Source organism: Cetorhinus maximus, chromosome 7, assembly GCF_964194155.1.
Source record: "Cetorhinus maximus chromosome 7, sCetMax3.hap1.1, whole genome shotgun sequence".
In the NCBI taxonomy this organism is placed as follows: domain Eukaryota; kingdom Metazoa; phylum Chordata; class Chondrichthyes; order Lamniformes; family Cetorhinidae; genus Cetorhinus; species Cetorhinus maximus.
Genome location: NC_135885.1, coordinates 129431845 through 129450590, shown reverse-complemented (window position 1 = coordinate 129450590; position 18746 = coordinate 129431845).

Here is an 18746-nt window from a genome sequence, read left to right as displayed (position 1 = left end):
CTAATAAATTTGTCAGGCATGATTTCCCCTTCATGAAGCCATGCTGACTCTGTTTGATTAGATTATGTATTTCTAAATGCTCTGCTATTACACCCTTTATAATAGACTCCAATATTTTCCCAATGACAGATGTTAAGCTAACTGCCCTATAGTTACCTGTTTTTTGTCTCCCTCCCTTTTTGAATAAGGGTGTTACATTGACTGTTCTCCAATCTTCTGGGACTTATCCAGAATCTAAGGATTCTTAGAAGATTGCTACCCCAGTGCATCCACTATCTGTGTAGTTACTTCCTTAAATATCCTAGGATGCAACCCATCAGGCCCAGGGGACTTATCGGCCTTTAGCCCCATTAGTTTCCCTAGTACGTTTTCTCTAGTGATAGTTATTGTATTCATTTCCTCCCCATTCCCCTTTTGCAACTTGATTATTTAGTATTTTTGGAATGCTATTAGTATCTTCTACCGGGAAGACTGAACCAAAGTATTTATTCAACTCCTCTACCATTTCCTGGTTCCCCATTATTATTTCCCCAGCCTCATTCTCCAAGGGGCCTATGTTCACTTTGGCCTCTCTCTTCCTTTTTATATATTTAAAAAAGCTCTTACCGTCTGTTTTTATATTACTTGCTAGTTTACCCTCAAAGTTTATTTTCTCCTTTATTATTTTTTGGTCATCTTTTCTTGGTTTTTAAAACTTTCCCAATCCTCTGGCTTACCCCTAATCTTTGCTACATTGTATGTTTTTCCTTTCAATTTGATATCCTCCTTAAATTTCTTGGTTAACCATGGTTAGTTTATCTCCTTCCTTGAATCTTTCATCCTCGCTGGGATATATCTTTGTTGAGAGTCATGAACTATTTTCTTAAACATCTACCATTGTTCAACTACCATGTTTTCTACTAAACTCCTTTCCCAATCCACTCCAGCCAACATTGCCCTCATTCCATTGTAATTACCCTTATTTAAGTTTAGCACAGTTGTTTCCGACCCAAGTTTCCCACTCTCAAACTGAATGCTAAATTCTACCATATTATTGTCACTGTTTCCTAGGGGATCCTTTACTCTGAGATCATTTATTAAACCTGCCTCTTTACAAGTTGCCAGATCCAAAACAGCCTGATCCCTGGCTGGATTCACAACATATTGTTCTAAGAAACTGTCTCGAACACACCCTATGAATTCTTGCTCGTGTCTGCCTCTGCCAATTTGATTTTCCCAATCTACGTGAAGATTAAAGTCAACCATGGTTAATGCACTGACTTTTTTTACATGCCCTCATTATGTCCTGATTTATTCTCTGTCCTATAGTATAGCTACTGTCAGGGGGCCCATAGACTAGTCCCACCAGTGTCTTCTTCCCTTTGTTATTTCTTACCTCCACCCATATGGATTCTACATCTTCCGATCCGAGATCCTTTCTTGTTATTCCATCTGTACTAACAAAGCTACCCCACCACCCTTTTCTTCCTGCCTGTCCTTTCAAAAAGTCACATACCCTTGAATATTTACCCTTGACCAACTTTGGTCACCTTGTAACCATCTCTCTGTAATGGCGATAAGATCATACCCATTAACCTCTATTAGTGCCGTTAATTCATTTATTTTGTTCTGAATATTATGTGCATTTGAGTAAAGAGCCATTAATTTTGCCTTTTTACCATTGTTTCCCCTTTTGACCCTATTTGCTGCTTTTTAAAAAATGTTTGTACACTCTGTGCCTTCCTGTAACACTCTGGGTATCATTTCCTAAATAGCTGTCCTGCAATGCTGCCATGTCTTTTTGCTTTGTAAGCCTACGTATCCCCTTTCCAGGACCCTCCCCCACCTATTTAGTTTAAAGCCCTCTCTATAGCCCTATTTATTTAGTTCGCCAGGACATTGGTCCCAGCATGGTTCAAGTGAAGCCCGTCCCACTGGAACAGCTCCCTTCTACCCCAGTACTGGTGCCAGTGCCCCATGAACTGAAACCCATTCCTCCCACACCAATCTCTGAGCCAAGCATTTAACTCCTTGACTTTATTTACCCTATGCCAGTTTGCCCGTGGCTCAGGTAGTAATCCCGAGATTAATACCTTGGAAGTTCTGCCTTTTAATTTAGCTCCTAACTGTTCAATTCTTTCAGCAGAACCTCCTTTCAAGTCCTATCAATGTCGTTGGTACCAACATGGACAAGAACAACGGGATCCCTCCCCTCTCACTCCAAGTTCCTCTCCAGCCCTGAGGAGATGTCTTTTACCTTAACCCTGGCACCGAGCAGGCAATACAGCCTTCGGGACTCATGCTTAAAGCTGCAGAGAACAGTATCTACCACCCTAATTATACTGTCCCCTACCACTACAGGCAGGTTTGACCAAGCTCCCCGGCACTTGGAATACTGCTGGGGAAGAGGCATCTGTGAAGTCCGAGTCAGATATGGCCTTCCAACTCATCCTGGAGAGTCGGCAGAAGGTGTGGAAACATCACGCAGAGCTGGTGTAAGCCCTCAACAGAGTGGCATGAGAGTCAGAGGAGTGCATTCGCCTGCTCTTTGATGAAGTGCGGCCCAAATGTGCACATATGGATGTCTCCATGGGGAGGATGGTGGATGCCATATCCTGGTCCAGCAGATGGCGGAGATGTGTGCAGACCTGCACTCCATCATGGGAGCCATGGGTGAGTTCCTGAAGTGGTAACACGAGAAAGAAATGGGGCAAAGAAGACATAGCCCTGAAAGGCAAAAAGGCTGCAGTCCCCAGGTTCAATGACGCATCCGTTGAGAGCCTTTTGGACACAGTGGAGGCTCACCGTGATGTCCTCTACCCCCACTCTGGCCACAGGATGGGCAGGAACATTACTAGTCCAGCTTGGGAGGCGGTGGCAGCAGTAGTCAGTACCAACCCTTGCAAAAGAGGACAGCCACCCAGCGCCGCAAGGGGATGAATTATCTCCTCTATTCTGTCAGGGTAAGTCACTCTTCTCATCGTTCTCAACTCACACACTCACAAACCCATCACACATCCACAGAGATCTCACTCACTGCTGGTTCAAGGGCCATCAGCTTTCACTCTCTCATACACACCTTCATTGTCCTCATCCATGGGACCACTCACCACACACACATGCCAGGCATACTTATCATCTTGCCCGGCAGGCATCCTGCTTACAGTCTCTCCATCTCTTATTATGCAGGACAAGCTGGCACACAACATGAGAGAGAGGTCGCAGACCAGAGGCGGAATGTCTGAAATTAAGGTCCACATGGACTTTGAAAACAGAGCCATCCAGCTGGCCGGCACGGATCTGGACCGGTCCTGTGCTGACGGTGAGGTCGGCGCTGCTCTACCAAGTGAGGATCTAGTAGTGCAACATCCATCAGACAACCATGCTGTGAGTGATGTGTCCTCTTTCACAGGCCACTGCCATGCACTAGTTATCTCCCCTTGCGCACATCTGCCAAACAGCCAACAGAGTCCATGACCCAGGGCATCCAATCAAGCCCCAAAGAGGAATCTGAAGGCACCCTCCCTGAAGTCCTGTCATAGCGCTCACTCACACCCTCTACCAGCGCAGAGAAACACACCTCGGTGGGACGTAGCTTTAGCGCAGCCTCGGGATCACAATCTGGTGAGCACTTTGCATTTACTGATCTACAGCAGGTGGCAGCTGGGACTTCCCAGGTGTCCGGCACTTGGACCGTTACTGGAGGTCAGAAATTTGCTCAGTCCGAGTCGGATGATGAGATTCTGGACTAGGCCATGTCAAATTTGCTGGAGCTGCAAAGGCAACCTCGGGAATACCAGGAAGGGATGCCTACTGCACTCCTCAGAGTCGCTCCTGCACTGCAGTGTGGGCTGAGTTCCATCACTGATACTGTAGTTAACCTCCAACAGTGTCCACACGAGAGGGGTGTGGGGCAGCTCGATCTCACTCCAGCTACTGGTTCTCCTCAAGGAGTCAGCCAGGGGCCCTAGGGCACCCATAGGAGAAGGATCACACCCTGTGGCCATCCACTCAGGTGACTCCAGCAGTGTCCAGCCCATCCGAACCCTCTCTTCCTGTGACCCCAGCAGCTCCAGACCCACAGATCGGGAAGGGTGCCACTGCCACACAGCAGGTCCCAAAAAGCAGGCCGGGGCCCTCCAGGTCTCAGCCCACCAGAGGTCACCAGCCAAGGTCTTCACAGGCAGGGCGTAGCAGTCAGCAGGCTGCCTCCACCTCCACTCTGGATGTCCAGGGAGCACCAAGACGTAGCAGCAGGGTTAGGAAAGTTAAGAAGATGTATTTGCACAGCCTGGGCACGGGTGTTAATCACTTTATTTATAGACTCCCAACAATGTCTCCCTGCCAATGGCTCCTTGTTCTGATGAGCAGTGTTCGTGTCACTCAAATGTGAAGCCTTTCTGCACAAGATAAAGGCAGGTGTCTCAGTCCAGGGCCTCTTCCCTGTGCTTTGTGCAGCCTTCAGACCAAAGTGATGGTCCTGCCACACACTCCACGGACACATTACTGATGCCTGCACCTCGACAGTGCTTGTCATTGCTGCCAGAATGTTGTGGGCAGGTGTTACAGATTCCATCATTCTCTCTATGTGCTCTCAGCACCTTTAAGGTGGGGTTGGCCCCCATCTCTTCAGCATCTGTGACCAGTGACGCTGTGCTCCTGAAGGGCTCAGGTGCTGTAGGCAGATAAAGGATCAGATGCTTTTAAAATTTCATGGCTGCGTCTCTGAGATGACCCTGATCACAGAGCTCGAGTGAGCTGCCCTCGGCCAGGCAGGAGTCAGGCATTCTCAGAGGCTATGTGAAGATCTATGGAGTATCCTCATTGCCTGTCATCATCATCTCCCTGCAATTGAGCAACTATCAGGGCCTCCACTGTGTCTCCATGACAGAAGCATTATCAAAGAGGATATGTACACTGCCATAAGCCAGACTGGAGTCAAACATTCATAGATGCAATGTGAGGTTCTATGGTGTCTCCTCCCTGCATGTCTTCATCATCCTCCACAAATCGAGCATCTATGAGGGTCTCCTGAGTGCGCCTACCTCTTCTGGCCAGTTTGAGGGCCTCAACTCCATCATCGACACCATGAAGGATCTCCTCACTGCATCACCATCAACATCCTGTTAATCGGAGGAGACCCCCAGCTTCCCCACCTCCTCCTCAGCCAGCTCCTCTCCCCGTTACAGCGCCAGGTTGTAAAGGGCGCAGCAGGTGACAACAATGTGTGAAACCCTCTGTGGACTATGTTGCAGGGCTCCACCGGACTGGTCCAGGCACCGGAATCTAATTTTCAGCATCCCAATGGTTTGCGCCACCAAGTTGCGAGCTGCAGCATGAGCCTCATTATATCTTCACTCTGCTGCAGTCAGAGGCTGCTGCAGGATGTCATCAGCCACATCCTCTGTGGGTAGCTCTTGTCCCCGAGGAGCTAACCCTGCAGCCTCTGTGCACCGTGGAAGATGTCAGGGATCTGTGACTGACTGAGAATGTAGGAGTCCTGCACGCTCTCTGGAAACTATGTGCAGATCTGCAGGTTGCATTTGTGGTGGTCGCACCACCAGCTGCAATTCAGCGAATAGATTCCCTTGCGATTGACATAGTCAACCGCGTGTTGTGACGGAGATCTGAACACCACGTGACTGCAGTCAATGGTACCCTGTATCTGTGGAAAACCCGAGATCTGGGCAAATCCAATCGCTCTTGCTTCCTGGCTCTCCCGGTCCCGGACGAAATGCACAAAGTTGTGAGCCCACGTAAAGATGGCATCCATGACCTCATGGATGCACTGGTGGATGGAGGGTTGTGATATCTCACTAGGTCGCCTGTGGAGCCCTGGAAGGAGCCACCGGTGTAGAAATTGAGCGCCGCTGTCACTTTCACAGCCACTGGCAGTGGATGCCCTCCATGTCCACGTGATGCCAAGTCCTACAATAAGTGGCAGATGTGACCGACCAGTCCACTAGACGTGTGCAGTCTTTGGCGACACTGTCCCTCGGTCAACTGCAGGAATGAAAGGCGACGTCTATAGACCCTGGGTCTAGCTAAGCGCCGACCAGCAATGGATCGCTGTGGCCCTTTGGCTGCGTGTGTGGGAGCCCCAGCCACCCCTTCTTCCTGTGGGTGCTGCTCTGCACAGCCAGGCACCTCAGTCGCTCTCTTCTCCGTAGTCCTTGTTCTCTGTATGCCATGAGGCATACAGCTAGTTCACCAGGCTCCATGATCCCGATGTACTCCTCCTGCAGGATAAAAGAGAGAGACTCATGGGTTAGCATGCGCGTACTAAGTACCTCTCTTGGTTAAGTCTGAAGACCCCTTAAAGCATCCACCAATTGGATGGCCAGAAATTAGTGCGATGCATGGCTGCCCAAAACCCCACCTTCCTCCGCCCCACCCCACCCGAGCGATTGGCAGCAGCTTTGCCCATTGGACTGCATGCTGTGGTCTAGCTCAGGTGCAGGCATTCTCCTAACCTGTACTGCAAGGCTGCACTGTTAGCTTGAACCATGGGGGAGTCTGGTCCAAACCGGGATGATGACATCACAAGGGGCTGTGAGCCCCTCCACCAGTGACTGCTCCACGGCCAGCAAAGAGATTGTCCAACGTGCCCAGCCATCCAACTGTTCTGCAGTCCAATGAAATGCTCATTAGTGGCACTTTGTTGCTTGAGTGGGCGGATAAGCTAGAGGCCCGACTCCAATCATATCAATGTGGCTGTGCCTGAACAGTCTCAGCTGCAGAGGAATGCTCACTTTATACAAGGTGACCCTAATGCAGGTCTGTTTCACTCGCCTACCACCCCCCACGTGTGCTTGTGTGCTACCTTCAACCGCAGACAGCCTTTGCCCCTCCCTCCAAAGTCATCTCAACCGCAGGACAGCCTTTGCCCCCATCCCCAGTCATGCGCCTCAACCTTGAAGTCCAACAGGCATCCCCCGTGAGTGCTCCGCACCGTTACTGTGCACTCACCCCCGAGTTCCCCTCAAAGTGCAGCCCGCCAAGTACCTTTTATAAGCTGTTGTGAAACACGTCGGTGTGCAATCACGCCGATGTGGGCGGATGATCCAGTGGGGTGGGGGATGGGGGGGTGCGGTGAGAGGGTGTGAAGGAATGAGCCTGGCTGGCTAACCCTATCATGATATGCTGATGTATTACACTGAGATTCCCAACATCCGATAGCAGGAAATGCAGCCTCCCATCAACGGACTGAGTGCACGATCGCAAACTGGTTTTACGACGTCGGGCATGGATGATTCTGCCCCGAGACTATCATGACAGGTCGCTGCCGAACTTCACAGTACAAGATCACCTTCCCAGTGGACCAACTGGGCATGCACTGCCAAGGTGACACGGTGAATGCCACAGGTACATAAACTACGCCACCCTCCCCCACACCCCCAGCATCTCATCTCAGCCTCTCGCCAAGTTGTATGCTCTCGTCTCCTGCAAAGAAAGATAGCAGAGAGATGAGAGCGTTCATAATGGCTTTTGTGCAGAGGAGGGAAGGACAATATTTGTAGAAAGTTATAGTCAGACATGGGTGCAAGAGGATAAGGATGTTATGGCACAGTGGATAGTAAATGCTGAGCTGCTCAAATCCCAGAGGGAAACTTGAAACAGTTGCCACAACTGTTTTTGCAATTTGTAATTTTATTTCAATGCTGCATGGCTTGAATTCAGTAATAATAAGACCACTGAGCCTTGGAGGTTTTTACAAAACTAAGTAAAACATTTGTTAATAAAATAAATGATTTTAAGCACGTACATAGGTCTAAAAATTATTACTATGATAACTCCTAAATACCCTAATTAATCTAACTCCCAGTTACACCTCCATTACGGCAACAGTAAAACAAGATAGATTTCAAGAGACCAAGGAAAAGCACACAATACCCTGGACAGTGCTGTTCAGAGTGAATTCTCTTAGCTTCAGTTCCTATAGGCAGCAGCTTGGTACATAGTGGCTGTAGGTTTTTCACACTTGTTGGATCTTAGAATACCTTCTTTCCTTACACATAACCTCATCTCCTTTATACATGTTTCTCCTTTTTAATGTAAATTCCATTGTCCCAAAATGTCTTTGCATTACTTTTTCCATAATATAAATCTTCCATAGTACTTATATTATCAGTAACCTTTGGGAAAATAAACACACTGGCTTAGCCTCTGCCTTACCATCTCTTTGAAATTCACTCCTCGGGTTTATCTGGAAATGCAAATGCTCTTCACACCTCCCATTCTAAAACTTCAACCATGTTTTTGTATTTAGCATTTCAAATTTAGTTCCCCTTTAGATACATTGAAGAACCCAGACTAGCAGCCTGCAATTCAATTAAAACCCACACAACACACACCCCATTACACGGAAACTAATCCAAACCCCACTATTAACCTACCTTTACAATAAATTACATTAATATTATGAAAATTATTATATTTTCATGACAAAGGGTGAGTATGAGTGTTGGCTGCTTAGATGGGGACAAGAGGTGCCTGGAAAAAGAGAATGAGTAGAACTGCAAGGTATGTTATTCTGAGGAGCACTGTGCAAGAGAATGCTGGACAAGTCAGAATGTGGTGATTGGCACCTGCAAGTGTTATGCCAATCACCTATCATACCCGGCTGATGTCCTGGATCCTCTTGGTGCACTGTCTCCAGGTTGGAGGGAACATAATCCACCTGATGACGTCCTTGTCCATTTCCATCCATGTCTGCTTGCTTAGAGAGGTTCCCCTCTTCCTCCTGTCCTTGGTACAGCCTACCTCGCTGCAGCTCCTCAGATTCCTCAACTGGACTTCCTGGTAAGAGCGAGAGTGGGGGCTGGAGGGTGACCAGCCTTCCCAGGTCTTCTCCCTATTTTCGTCATTGCTGTAGCCTCAAAAATTCAAATTGTTTTGGACTTCTCTGCAATGTGCTGTACTCCCTTCAAACAGGAATTCTTCCTCGGAAAAAAAAAGGCCTTCTCTCCTCCCCTCACTGGTCATGGAGCTGGGAGGTGGGCTCTTAATTGGTTCTCTCTTTGAAAAGGACAACTGGAAGGCCTCGTCGATAAATTAGGTTCACAACTTGAAATTGGTACTGTCATTGCACCAGAGACTAAAGCACTATCCAGAAGGTAAAAAACAGTTCAGACCAGTACTCTTATTTCCCAGTTTTTACTGTTCTTTTCCTTCTGGATAAGATTCTGCCCCATGTTTCCCAATCCAAAAAAAAACATTAGATTTCTGGCATCTCTCTCTCTCTCTCTCTCTCACCATCAACTGCTGGGAAGAAGCAGTAACTAATGGTTCCACTGCTCAAGCACTAAGGCTCAGTAAAGGCTCTGCCTTGACAAGTGGCAGAGAGCTTGACAGAAATTTCATCCAAATGGAACCTTTCCATTCAGGGAATGAAAGAGTTGGAGAGATTGGATATGCGCTGAAATGAATCCAAGGTTAACACTGTAATTTGTCATTTGAATGCAAAAGACTATTTATAAAGACAAATGAGCAGAAGGAACAATGAAAGATCTGCACCATAATAAAGGCAATTGAAACCACTGCAAATTGACCTAATTCTACATTCTCTTAGGCCCAGAGTTCTTGCTTCTTTGTAATTAGTTTGGTGGTCAAATGATGGTCAAAACTTTGACCTTCATTTGCCCACCAAAACTAATTGAATTAGAAACGCAGTTGCCAGTGATGATTCTAGGTCTGTGGTATTCTACAGTCATGCTGGACATCATGCACATTTCTTATCACTTTAATATTTCACTTCTCATTCTGCTACTTGCAATGGAAAAAATAGACGCAAGGTAGAATTTTACAGAAAAGCAGGGAATTCAGCTGATTTTGCTTTGCCAGCCTATTCCCAGCACTTTTCCATATCCTTTTTCTCCTCTCTCAGGCTTGTCAGCACAGAAAAATTTAACAGGATTAATTGCTCACTTAAGGGCTTCAATTGACCAATTGGCGGGCAGGCCACCCGATGCTACCGCTGTGCTGGTATAACGGTGGTGGGGGCAGGGGCGGGTGGGTAAGCAAGCCTGCCTGCCTGTCAGCGGGAAAGCATTGAATGCAGTCCAATCAGATGATGGCACTTTATTTTACACCTCCTCAACTCTCAAATGAATAGGCCCTTCCTTCATTACTACACACCCTAATTGGAGAGTGGAAACAGAGAATAAGTGGGTATCTGTGTAATTGGACATCTACCCAATATTGCATGGAATGCCGATGTTACACTTTTAAGTAGGTGAGGCTGATAGTTAATTTGCAGCTAGTGCCTCCATATTGTTAGATTTCCCATTGTTTTTCTTTACATTGGAGAAATCCAAAGTTTCCTTCTCGAATAACTCAGCTCTCCAGATATTTAGAACCCTAGCTTGAGCAACATTTTCATATTGCATTGGTATTAAAATTTTTCACTATATATCTGGTGATGAAGATTATGAAGTAGAGTGAGAGACCCTCTCCCATATACTGAGGCATGGCGCTATTTCTAATGATTAGCATTCTATGAATATGTAATCTCCGTGCCTGGATTTGGGTGATGAAATGCAACTATTAAGGAATCATAATTAGGACTCAGATTAAACTGCAGTGTGGGAAAGTTCAATTCATATATTCCTTTAGCTTCAGAAAATAACAATAAAAAAAAAACTCTAAAAATTTCATGAAATCTTAAAAAAAAAATGGACTGAAGCTTTCCAGGCATTTGTTCACATTGAATTTACATTAGGAAGGAAGATTTTCTGTGTGAATAAATCATAAACCCATTTAAAAGGATTATTTATAATAAGGTTATATCTGAGGAACTAGCCAGCATTTACTGACAAGCATTACTGAGAATTATCCCAAGTATTTTTTGAATTATCTTTGTCATTCAAACAGTGATTGTTATTTATATTTTGATCTGTTAATTTTAGAAATAATTTTAATCTCACCATGATGTATGGAAATCTCTGACACTTAGTCCGAGGCTCTAAATTTGAACTGATATTATAGGCGGAATCTTCTGCTCTTCCTGGTGGCGAGCTAGGAGGTAGAAGGGCATTTACTTAGAGTGGGTGGTGGTGTACCTGAGCCTCGCCTCCTTTCCATCTCCAGCAGAATTAAGTTCAGGGCGGGAAGGCCCATGGTTGACCTTCCCACCCAGCTGCCAATCGAAGCCCTTTAAGCGGCCAGTTAATGACCACTTAAGAGCCTTATTCCCCCACTGTGGGATGAACCCAGCTGCATGCGGTCCGGTCGCCATGTGGCATACACGATAGGTGAACCTGCGCAGACTGCTTATTACCTCAGTGGTGGTGGGGTAGAGGGGTTGTTTGGAAAGGCAATCAGTGCCTAATCGAGGGACTGGACATCGGGAAAGGTGGGCCTGCTGAGAGGCAACACTGTGCCCTTGCATCTGAACCCCAGCCCCTCTCCCCATGATCCCCACTCAGTGAACATCAGCCCCACACCCCCCACCAAACATTACTCATCTGTAGCCTGTTTGCTTTGTGATACTGAGACTCCAGGGGATATCCTTCTGGCAGCAGCCACAACCTCCTCAGTGATGCTGCAGAGCTCAAGAACTGCTAGCCTCTGATTGGCCAGTAGCTCTTGCTGGTCAGGGCATCCACACCTGAGGTCTTGATTCCAGGGGAACGCCCACTGCTGACCTCGCCACTGCCTGACTGACGTGTTTGGTGGGCCTTCCCGAAAAGGGGCACTGTGGATCTCTTGCTGTCTCTCCAGCCAGCAGATGAGACCCCTGACGCCACAGCAAGATTCCATCCTGTGAGTCAGAAATAAAATCAGTCTTATAATTCTCACACTATCACATTTCTGTAACTTGTGTTGATGAAGGACAAAGCAGGAAGCAGGGAACAGCCCTAATTCACAAATTGAAAGGTTGTGTTACTCAGGAGCAATATAACAATAGATTGATGAAATCTGTGAGATGCATAGAGTGCCATTATGCTGCAGGTCCAGAATTAGTGTGAAATGCTTTTAGCTTCAAAATGATATTGCTTCAGGTAGCATCCTTGTTGATTTGAGGGTTGCCAAACCATATCTTATGCGTGATTTTACTACAGGGGAGGAGAGGAGGCAGGTGGGCCAGGGAGTGAACCCTGCTAGCATTATTCTGAGCCACATGCTAGCCATCAAACCAATTGGGCTAACCAGATCCCCAAACTTGTGGTAAACTTGTGAAATACAATGGGTTATTAAGGTCCAACCTGAGTCCAAAGCAAAGAAGGGTTAGACTCTCTCTGCCTCCAAATTCAGAGTGCAACTGCATCATTGATGGATAGCAAAACAAATGAAAAAATAATTACACTGTAAACACAGCTAGAGCAGCGTCATTGAGAGCCTAGGGCTAATTTTAACTTCCGGTAATGGTGGGAAAACAGGTAGTGGCAGATAGGCTGCCCATTACACAGCTTTCCCATTTTCCTTTCCTTGGCTGCAACACTTAATCAGGGACAACTCTTTGCACTGGAAGACCAACAGGCTTCAGGCAGACCAAAGAGCGTCTTTCACCAAGTTGATGGTCCTCCAGCTGTAGTTGATGTTTGTCTCGGTGTGCATCCCTGGGAACAGCCTGTAGTCAGGCATCATGGAGCTGCTTGAGATGAACCTCTACATAAACCAGTGCATCTCTCTCCATGCCTTCTTTGCAAAGGCACATTCCACAAGAAGGTGGACAATGGTCTCATCCTCACCACAGCCATCTCAAGGGCAACGTGCGGAGGGGGTGAGACACTGGGCATGTAGAAAAGATCTGAGGGGAAGGGCTTTTCTCACCACCAAACTACGGCTTTGTGCTTGTTGGAAAGTTCTGGTGATGAGGCATTCTGCTAAGTGACTTTGACAGTCTACCCAGGGAACCATCCGACAGTATCCACCATCTCCTTCTCCCGCAGGGCCTCTAGGATATGACACGCTGACTGCTGCCTGATGGGCTTGTGGTCAAAGGTGTTTCTCTGCTTAAATTTTTCCATGAGGGACAGGTGGTACGGCACAATCCAATTACTTGGAGTATTCTGCAGCAGCGTGGCCAGACCCATCCTTCGCAACACCGAGTATAGGTAGGACCTCAGCACGTAGTGAAATTTGGGCCAGAATCGTCCCAGATTTGCACTGAGTGCAGTAGTGCGTGGGAAAAACGACGTTTTACCCTTTGGCCACAATAGCAGCTTCCTCACGCCATATCGTCTCAGTCCCACCGCGTTAATTATGCATTCCTGAGAAACACGCCATTTCAATGGTGGGCAGGCTCTCATTAGCCCACCACGCCATCACCTCGTCACTACGTCATGCCAGTCACCATAGTTAAAGTGCACCCGCACACACACCTCTCAGTGCTTCAAGCCCAGTTCTGCTGCACAGAAGACATTGGCCCTGAAAAGAAAGAAGACTGCAGACCCCAAGTTTAATGACGCGTCCATCGAGCGCCTTTTGAACACAATGGAGGCCCGCTGTGATGTCCTCTACCCCCGCTGTGGCCGCAGGAAGGACAGCAACATCACCAATCCAGCATGGAAGACGGTGGCAGTGATGGTCATTGCCATCGCCCTACAGAAGAGGACAGCCACCCAGTGCTAAAAAAGGACAAACAATCCCTCCTGTTCTGCCAGGGTAAGTCACTCTTCTCATCACTCTCAACTCACAAATTCATCACATACCCATGGTGATCTCACTCGCTGCTAGTTCAAGGGACATCACCATTCAATCTCACTTACACACCTTCATTGTCCTCATCCTGTCCATAGGACCCACTCACTACTCACACAGGCCAGGCATATTTATCACCTAGCCTGTCAGGTGTCCTTCTTCCATCTCTATTCATGCAGGATAAGCCGGCACACAACAAAAGGGAGAGGTTGCAGACTGGTGGCGGACTGCCTGAAATCAAGGTCCTCACAGACTTTGAAAACAGAGCCATCCAGCTGGCCGGCGAGGATCTGGACCATTCCTGTGCTGACGATGAGGTCGGCGCTGCTCTACCCAGTGAGGATCCAGTGATACAACATCCATCAGACAACCATTCTGCGAGCGATGTGCAGGCCACTGCCAGGCACTCATTATCTCCCCTTGCTTTCGCAGGCACATGAAGAGGCCAGCCACCCAGTGCTAAAAAAGGACGATCAATCTCTCCTGTTTCACAGGCGCAGCCGACAGAGCCCATGACCCAGGGCCTCCAATCAAGTTCCGAAGAAACTTCTGAAGAGGAATCTGAAGGCACCTTCATTGAAGCCCCACTACACCTCTTACCCACACCCACCAGCATCGCAGAGATACATGCCTCAGTGGGACCTAGCTTTAGAGTAGCCTCGGGATCACAATCTGGTGAGCACATTGCACTTTCTGATCCACAGCGGGTGGTGACAGGGATTTCAGGCCTCCAGCACTCGGAGGACTGCTGGAAGCCAGAAAACTGCTGAGCCCAAGTCAGATGACGAGCCCCTTGATTCGATCATACCTCAGCTGCTGGAGCTGCAAAGGCAAGCTCGGGAACATCAGGAAGGAATATCAGCTGCACTCTTCAGATTGCAAGGCATGATGGAGGAGTCTGTCCACCTTCAGGCTGAGGTGAAAGTGCCGGCATGCTAATGCACCGAGGACAATACTGGCAGGGCAGCGACTGCCATGGAGCCCTTGGTCCAGGGCTTTGCCCCTGCACTGCTACGCAGGCTGAACTCCATTGCTGATGCTATAGTTGTCCTCCAACAGTGTGTATGTAAGAGGGGTGCGGGCATCTCGATCTCGCTGCTGTGCAACCCAGGGCTATCCACCCAGGTGACTGCGGGAGTGTCCAGCCCATCCGAATCCCCCCTTCCTGTGACTCCAGCAGCTCCAGCTCCACAGGCCAAGGCCGCTGCCACGTAGCAGGTCCCCAAAAGCAGGTCAGGGCCCTCCAGACGATGCCCACCAAGGTCATCACAGGCAGGACGTAGCAGTCAGCAGGATACCTCTCCCTTGGCTGTGGATGTCTGGGGAGCACCAAGACATAGTGGCAGGGTTAGGAAAGTTAAGAAGAAAGTTGCACAGCCTGGGCACGGGTGTCAATTACTTGTACATAATGTTCACTTTTGGAAATAAACTTCCAAGAGCCTATGGCTCCTTGTTTTGATGATTGGAGATCATGTCACTCAGATGTGAAACCTTGATTCCTACACAAGATAAAGGCAGGTATCTTAGCGCAAGCGAGCTGACCTTGGCCAGACAGGAGTCAGACATTCTCAGAGGCAAGGAGAAGATCTGTGGCGTGTCTTAAATGCATGAAACTATTATCCTCCAGGAATTGAGCAACTATTAGGGCCTGCACTGCGTCTTCGGACTGGAGCATTATCACAGAGGTTATGCGCGCTGCCATAAGCCAGACTGGAACCAAATATTCACAGATGCAATGTGAGGATCTCTGGTGTCTCCTCACTGCATATTGTCATCATCTTCCACAAATCTAGCAGCTATGAGGGCCTCCCGAGTGCACCTGCCTCGCTTGGCCAGTGTGATGGCTTCATCACCATTATCATCGCCTTCGAGGGCATCCTCACCTTCATCTCTGTCAACATCCTTCACATCAGAGCAGACCTCCAGCTCCTGTATCTCCTCCTCAGCCAGCTCCTCTCCCTGTTGCAGTGCCAGGTTATAAAGGGCACAGCAGACGATGATGATGTGTGACACCCTCTGCAGACTGTATTGCAGGACTCCACCAGACCAGTCCAGGCACCGGAACCTCATTTTCAACATTCCGCCTGCTTGCTACGCCAAAGTGTGAGTTGCAGCATGAGCCTCGTTTTACCTTCACTCTGCTGCAGTCTGAGGCCGCCGCACGGGTGTCATCAGCCCTGGCCTCTGTGGGTAGCCCTTGTCCCCGAGGAGCCAACCCTGCAGCCTCTGTGGACCCTGCAAGACGTCAGGGATCTGAGACTGACTGTGAATGTAGGTGCCGTGCACAGTCTCCGGAAACCGAACGCAGACCTGCAGGATGCGTTTCTGGTGGTCGCACACCAGCTGCATATTCATCGAATGGAATCCCTGCAGTTGACCACGTTTTGCGACAGAGATCTGAGCGCCATGTGAGTGCAATCGATGGCACCCTGCACCTGTGGGAAACACAAGATCTGGGCAAATCCAATCAATTTTGCGTCCTGGCTGTCCTGGTCCCGGGCGAAATGCACAAAGTTGTGTGCCCTCATGGATGCACTTGTGGGCGGAGGGTTGTGGGATCCCACAGAGGTCACCTGTGGAGCCCTGAAAGGAGCCACTGGCATAAAAATTGATCACCGCTGTTGCTTTCACAGCCACTGGCAGTGGATGCCCTCCATGCCCACGTGGCGGCAAATCTTGCGGCAGGTGGCAGATGTCACCGGCCAGTTCCCTAGACAGGCGCAGTCTTCAGCAACGCTCATGCTTGGTCATCTGCAGAAATGAATGGCGATATCTATATACCCTGGTTGGGGTCCTAGACCCTAGCTGGACGCCGACCTGCGATGTCTCACTGTGACCCTTCAGCAGCATGAGTGGGTGCACAGCTGCCCCTTCTTCCAGAGGGTGCTGCTCCTCTCTCTGTGCAGCCAAGGAGCCTCCATCGTTTTCTTCTCTGTCATCTCTGCTCTCTGCACACCACGAGGCATATAGCTAGGTCACTAAGCTCCATGCCCCTGCTGCAGGATGAAAGAAAGAGATGCGTGGGGTAGCTTGGGTGTTCTAAGAACCTGCGACTTGGTTAAGTTTTAAGGCCCCTTAACATCCCGGAGAGTGCTGGCGACCACTTAGAAGGCCAGAGGGTAGTGCGCTGCATGGTTTCCCGAAACCCCACCTTCCTCTGTCCCATTCCACCTGACCAATTGGCGGCAGCCTTACCCACTGGGCTGCATGCTGTGCTCTCAGCTCAGTCTCCTAAGCCGCGCTGCAAGGCTGCACTGTTAGCTTAAACCACAGGGGAGACTGGTCCAAACCGGGGTGATGACATTGCAAGGGGCTGTGAGTGCCTCCACCAGTGACTGCTCCACAGTCAGCTTTACTAAGGAGATTGTACAACGTGCCCAGTCATCCAATTATTCTGCAGTCCACTAAGATGCTCATTAGTTTGCAGTCTATGCCTGAGGGGTGAAAAGCTCTGGAGCACTTTCATGTCTCAGCCTTGCTTGAGTGGGCAGATAAACTGAAAGTTTGACTCCAAGCATATTAATGTGACTACATCTGAACTGTCTCAGCTGTGGAGTAATGGTCACTTTATACAAGGTTTCCTGATGTGTGGCTGCTTCCCTCCCCCACCACCCGGCACATGCTTGTGCACTCCCTTCAGCCGCAGCGCAACCCTTGCCACCCCCCCCAACTTGCCTCAACTGCAGGGCAGTCCTTCCCCCCCCCCCCTCTAATTCACCTCAATCTCAGGACAACCCTTTCCCCCACTGCTCGCCTTAATCATGCATGGCACCCCTTGCCCTCACCCTCACAAATTTGCCTCAACCACAAGCGAGCCCTTGCCTCCCCCACCACCGCCACCAACTCATGTCAACAGCGGGGCAGCCATTGCCCCCCTCCACCCCCCCGCCACTAACTCATCTCAACCTTGAAGTCCAACAGGCGACCCTTGTGAGGGCTGCACAACGTTACTGTGCACTCACCTCTGAGGTCCCCTCAAAGTGCAGCCCGCCAAGTGCAAGCCTTATATATGTTGCTGTGAAACACATAGACGTGCAATCACACCAACATGCTTGAATGATCCAGCAAGGCGGGGTAATGAATCCAGAGGGCTGGCCTTAGAACGATATGCAGATATATTACAATGAGGCTCCCGATGTCTGATGGTGGGAAACATAGCCCGCCATTGACGGGCAGGGCAGATGATTGCAAACTGGTTTCATGGCGTTGTGAAACCGATTTTTGGCCTTCTCTCCATATTGTCCGCTCATGCCGCCAAAGAAGCCCAACGCCAGTGGGCATGGAAAATTCTGCCGTTGGTGTTTGCGTACCGAGGGTCTGGCACATTCCAAGGCCCAGGACTATGTGCTGAGGGGATGCTCTAAAGCTCGGGGTAGCCACCGCAAAGGCACAATGGGGAAAGGTCGTGGTGCCATAGTGCACCGAGGGCTGGGAATTGTATAGGCTCCTTGGGCTGTATGACTCACATTGAATGTGTGCAGTGATTATTACATGTATCACAATTGTATTGAAGCACCTCGGAGTGCAACATGATCTATGTAGACAACTTAAATACCATTGCACTGTCTGCCTGTCGTTTATGACCATTTTGAAACGTCTGTAATATTCCTTTGATTGTATTGAAGCACCTCAGGGCACAACTTGATCCAAGTGGAAAACTTGAATATTATTGCACTTTCTGTGATGGCCATTTTGAAATGTTTTGTAATGTTCTTCCAGATTTTTTTTATCAATAAAGTATATCTTTACAAAAAAAGTTATTTTCTTGTCACCCACCACTGAAATTTAAAATTTACCCTAGATCAAGAGAGACAGAGCAACAGAATCAAAAGAGATATTGCCAGCCAAGTTAAGATGATAATTTGTAGGATGCAAAGTATGAAACAACAAGATTAAGCCAAGTGGAACTTGAAAGGCCTGCTCCTGCTCCTAAGTCCTAACCCTTAACTGTGAGACTGAAAGAGAAAGGGATGTTATTATTGGAAGGAATCTTATAAATAAGGATAATGAAGGTAATCTTGGCCCAGATCTTCTGGTCACAGGATTGCCAGAGACCAGCCATATGAGCCAAGGTTCTCCTGGGAATCTTCAGAAGTCCCAACATGCTGACCTGTGTGGCAGTT